Source organism: Physeter macrocephalus, chromosome 18 (genome assembly GCF_002837175.3).
Source record: "Physeter macrocephalus isolate SW-GA chromosome 18, ASM283717v5, whole genome shotgun sequence".
Lineage (NCBI taxonomy): Eukaryota > Metazoa > Chordata > Mammalia > Artiodactyla > Physeteridae > Physeter > Physeter macrocephalus.
Genome location: NC_041231.1, coordinates 56,787,740 through 56,792,383, shown reverse-complemented (window position 1 = coordinate 56,792,383; position 4,644 = coordinate 56,787,740). Strand labels below are relative to the sequence as shown.

The window sequence follows — 4,644 nt, the reverse complement described above, 5'->3', positions numbered from 1 at the left end:
TAAGGTAATTATCGATATGTATGTTCCTATGACCATTTTCTTAATTGTTTTGGGTTTGTTTTTGTAGGTCCTTTTCTTCTCTTGTGTTTCCCACTTAGAGAAGTTCCTTTAGAATTTGTTGTAGAGCTGGTTTGGTGGTGCTGGATTCTCTTAGCTTTTGCTTGTCTGTAAAGCTTCTGATTTCTCCACCAAATCTGAATGAGATCCTTGCTGGGTAGAGTAATCTTGGTTGTAGGTTCTTCCCTTTCATCAGTTTAAGTATTTTCTCTTGCTGCTTTCAATAATTTTTCATTGTCTTTAATTTTTGCCAATTTGATTAATATGTGTCTCGGTGTGTTTCTCCTTGGGTTTATCCTGTATGGGATTCTCTGCACTTCCTGTACTTTGGTGGCTATTTCCTTTCCCATGTTAGGGAAGTTTTCGACTATAATCTCTTCAAATATTTTCTCAGGTCCTTTCTCTCTCTCTTCTCCTTCTGGGACCCCTATAATGCGAATGTTGTTGTGTTTAATGTTGTCGCCGATGTCTCTCAGGCTGTCTTAATGTCTTTTCATTCTTTTTTCTTTATTCTGTTCCATGGCAGTGAATTCCACCATTCTGTTTTCCAGGTCACTTATCCGTTCTTCTGCCTCAGTTATTCTGCTATTGATTCCTTCTAGTATAGCTTTCATTTCAGTTATTGTATTGTTCATCTCTGTTTGTTTGTTCTTTAATTCTTCTAGATCTTTGTGAAACATTTCTTGCATCTTCTCGATCTTTGCCTCCATTCTTTTTCCGAGGTCCTGGATCATCTTCACTACTATTATTCTGAATTCTTTTTCTGGAAGGTTGCCTATCTCCACTTCATTTAGTTGTTTTTCTGGGGTTTTATGTTGTTCCTTCATGTGATACATAGCCCTCTGCCTTTTCATCTTGTCTATCTTTTTGTGAACGTGGTTTTTGTTCCACAGGCTGAAGGACTGTAGTTCTTCTTGCTTCTGCTGTCTCTGCCCTCTGATGGATGAGGCTATCTAAGAGGCTTGTGCAAGTTTCCTGATAGGAGGGACTGGTGGTGGGTAGAGCTGGCTGTTGCTCTGGTGGGCAGAGCTCAGTAGAACTTTAATCCACTTGTCTGCTGATGGGTGGGGTGGGTCCCCTCCCTGATGGTTGTTTGGCCTGAGGTGACCCAACACTGGAGCCTACCCGGGCTCTTTGGTGGGGCTAATGGTGGACTCTGGGAGGGCTCACACCAAGGAGTACTTCCCAGAACTTCTGCTGCCAGTGTCCTTGTCCTCATGGTGAGACAGAGCCACCCCCCGCCTCTGCAGGAGACCCTCCAACAGTAACAGGTAGGTCTGGTTCAGTCTCTATGGGGTCACTGCTCCTTCCCCTGGGTCCCGATGTGCACACTACTTTGTGTGTGCCCTCCAAGAGTGGAGTCTCTGTTTCCCCCAGTCCTGTCAAAGTTCTGCAATCAACTCCTGCTAGCCTTCAAAGTCTGATTCTCTAGGAATTCCTCCTCCCGTTGCCGGACCCCCTGGTTCAGAAGCCTGACATGGGTCTCAGAACCTTCAATCCAGTGGATGGACTTCTGTGGTATGAGTGTTCTCCAGTTTGTGAGTCACCCACTCAGCAGTTATGGGATTTGATTTTATTGTGATTGCGCCCCTCCTACCGTCTCATTGTGGCTTCTCCTTTGTCTTTGGATGTGGGGTATCTTTTTTGGTGAGTTCCACTGTCTTCCTGTTGATGATTGTTCAGCAGTTAGTTGTGATTCCAGTGTTCTCACAAGAGGGAGTGAGAGCACATCCTTCTACTCTGCCATCTTGAACCAATCCAAATTTTTTTTTATTTGTATTGTTACCACAACTTTTTTTTTAATGGCAAAAAGGCATCCATATATCAGTCCTTGATGCCATTTTTTAAAAGTTAGAAACTCACAACACTAAAATCAAAGGCTGAAAGATGAGCTAAGGACAGGCTTATGAAGAATCCCCATAAATAATAAAGTGGATGGGGTTGGACTAAGAAAACCAACCCAGGGTTCCAAGACCCAGAATCTTCCCTAAGAAAGGTGGAAAGATACTTCTTACCTGTCCTGTTAACCAACTCCTGCTCAGAGACATGAAACTGGATTCAGATCTTAAATACTGGGCAGCTGTCTCATAAATACAGGGGTACTACTTTCTTTTCATTTTATTTTATTATTTTATTATAAGTAGTAAATGTCCTCTAGAATAATTAGGAAAACTTAAAACAGCACTAGGGGAAAAAATGAAATCTGCTCTCCTAGGCAATCAGGACAATGTTCCGTCCATTACTCCCATACCTTAACTCTGTCCCTCCCTCCCCTCCACACCACCATCATTCAGAGATGATAACCAGGAGACAGACAACAGGGCAGGAAGTAGAGTCTGGCCTCCTTGTGATACACAGCATCCTGAGACAAAGACCAGGACAGGAAGGGTGGGGGTAGCAATGCATGCTGGGAAATGCAGTTTTCTGTACATTCTATGGATTCAGAGCATCAAAGAACCAGTGAGGGAGGACAGGAAAGAAGACCACCTCAGACCAGTCCAGCTTCTCTAATCACCAGCCTCTGGTTTGCGAGTCTGGATAGAGCTGCCTCATGTGAGGATAAAGGAGGAAAATTCTAATATAGAGTGAATGAAAACGAGTGTATAAATCAATCACTCCCAGCCTTAAGACCAGTAGTGAGTGCCCTCGCACCCTCATTTTCTTTCTTTCTGTCAGCCCTTGTCCCTCCCAAAGCCGAAGCCAAAGCAAAGGCTTTGAAGGCCAAGAAAGTAGTGTTGAAAGGTGTCCATGGCCACAAAAAAAAAGAAGATCCAGAAGTCACCCACCTTCCAATGGCCCAAAACACTACAGCTCAGGAGGCAGCCCAAATATCCTCGGAAGGGCGCCCCTAGGAGACGCAAGCTTGACCACTATGCCATCATCAAGTTCCCCCTCACCACCAAGTCAGCCATGAAGAAAACAGAAGACAACAACACACTGGTGTTCACTGTGGATGCCAAGGCCAACAAGCACCTGATTAAATAGGCTGTGAAGAAGCTCTATGACACTGACGTGGCTAAGGTGAACACCCTGATCAGGCCTGATGGAGAGAAGGTGGCATATGTTCGACTGGCTCCTGACTATGATGCTTTGGATGTTACCAACAAAACTGGGATCATGTAAACTGGGTCCAGCTGGCTAATTTTAAATATAAAAGTTTTCACTAGTTAAAAAAAAGAAGGACCATATAGTGCTTGGGAAAAGAAACAGTATCCTCAGAAGGATATTCAGAAGGCTTATAGGAACAATATATCTCTGAAATTTCTAACATAAGGTGTCGGAGAAAACATCAGGAGAGGTGTATCCTCACAACAATACAAAATAAAGTAGCTGCTATGAAACAAGAACAGACAGCCAGAAGAAGAAAACAGGATGAGGTGAAGAAGGAGATAGAGGCAGAAAGGAATTATTATAAGGAAACAAAGACAACATTAGCAGAATTAAGGTTAATACTGAAACAAGGAAAAAGTGGAATCAACAATGTAGAAAGTCGAGTAAGTAGTGTGTCAAGAAAATGAAGTTCTACCAGTGAGAAGCTGCAAAGGGCACAAGACCAGCAATGAGACAGAACATAAGACAGAAGATACACAACAGAGACCCTAAAGTAAAGAGATCAGATCAGTGGAACAGAAACAATAATCAGTAACAGAAGTAAAGAAACACAGCCTGAGCAGAAGAGAGGGCTTTGGGTTCTGCTGAAAACAGCCCACCTCAGTCCAGCAAAACCAATGGGAAAAGACTCACATCTAGACACAGCTTAGTGATATTTTCTTAGGCTTTTTCTCACTGAAATTTCAAACACATACAAAAATAGAGTAGTATAATGACTGCTTGGCTCATGAAGTTTGGCGACATTTTTTAATTTAAAAAAAAACATGAGAAAAAATTTTCCAGGCATTTAGGCAGAAAAGTTAGACCTACCTTAAAGGAAAAAAGAAATCAAGCTAGTCTTGGATTTTGCTGCAACACTAAACACCAGAAGGTGAGTAGATGAAAAGAATAATGCAAATAAAAGTCTACAGATTTGAAGGTGGGTGCAGGGCTGGGGGGATAATGCTTATCTTCCGACAAATTATCTTTCCTCTGCCGAAAAGAGTCAGCATTTATTGAGCTCTTGCTAGGTGCCAAGGACTACCGTATAAAATTTACGTGCGTGAACTCATCTAATCCTAATGACGACCCATGGGTAGGTCCTATTATTATGTCCACTTGACAGGTAAAGAAACAAAAAGGCACAAGAGCTGGTAAGTGTCAGGGGTAGAAGGGAGATGAAAACCCAGGCCACCTGGCTCCAGAGCCCAGACTCTTAAAACTCTGCACTGTATGCCTTCTGAGCAGCACTGCAGAGACTCAGAAAATATTCTACCTTCTAGGGGAAAAAAACGACTTGAGGACATATCCCAATACATAAAGAAAAGAAGCAGAATTAAGAACTCAAAAAAAAAAAACAAAAACCAGGGCTTCCCTGGTGGCGCAGTGGTTGAGAATCCGCCTGCCGATGCAGGGGACACGGGTTCGTGCCCCGGTCCGGGAAGATCCCACATGCCACGGAGTGGCTGGGCCCGTGAGCCATGGCCGCTGAGTCTG

The 4,644-nt window shown here is 43.3% G+C and overlaps 1 protein-coding gene and 1 pseudogene across 6 annotated transcripts in view; one reads left to right on the top strand and one right to left on the bottom strand.

Moving 5' to 3' along the window:
- Positions 1-4,644, bottom strand: part of OSBPL10 (oxysterol binding protein like 10) — a 439,127-nt gene that overhangs the window by 80,029 nt on the left and 354,454 nt on the right. The gene's annotated exons all lie outside the window — the stretch shown is intronic.
- On the top strand, positions 2,638-4,025 carry LOC102984662 (60S ribosomal protein L23a-like; annotated as a pseudogene).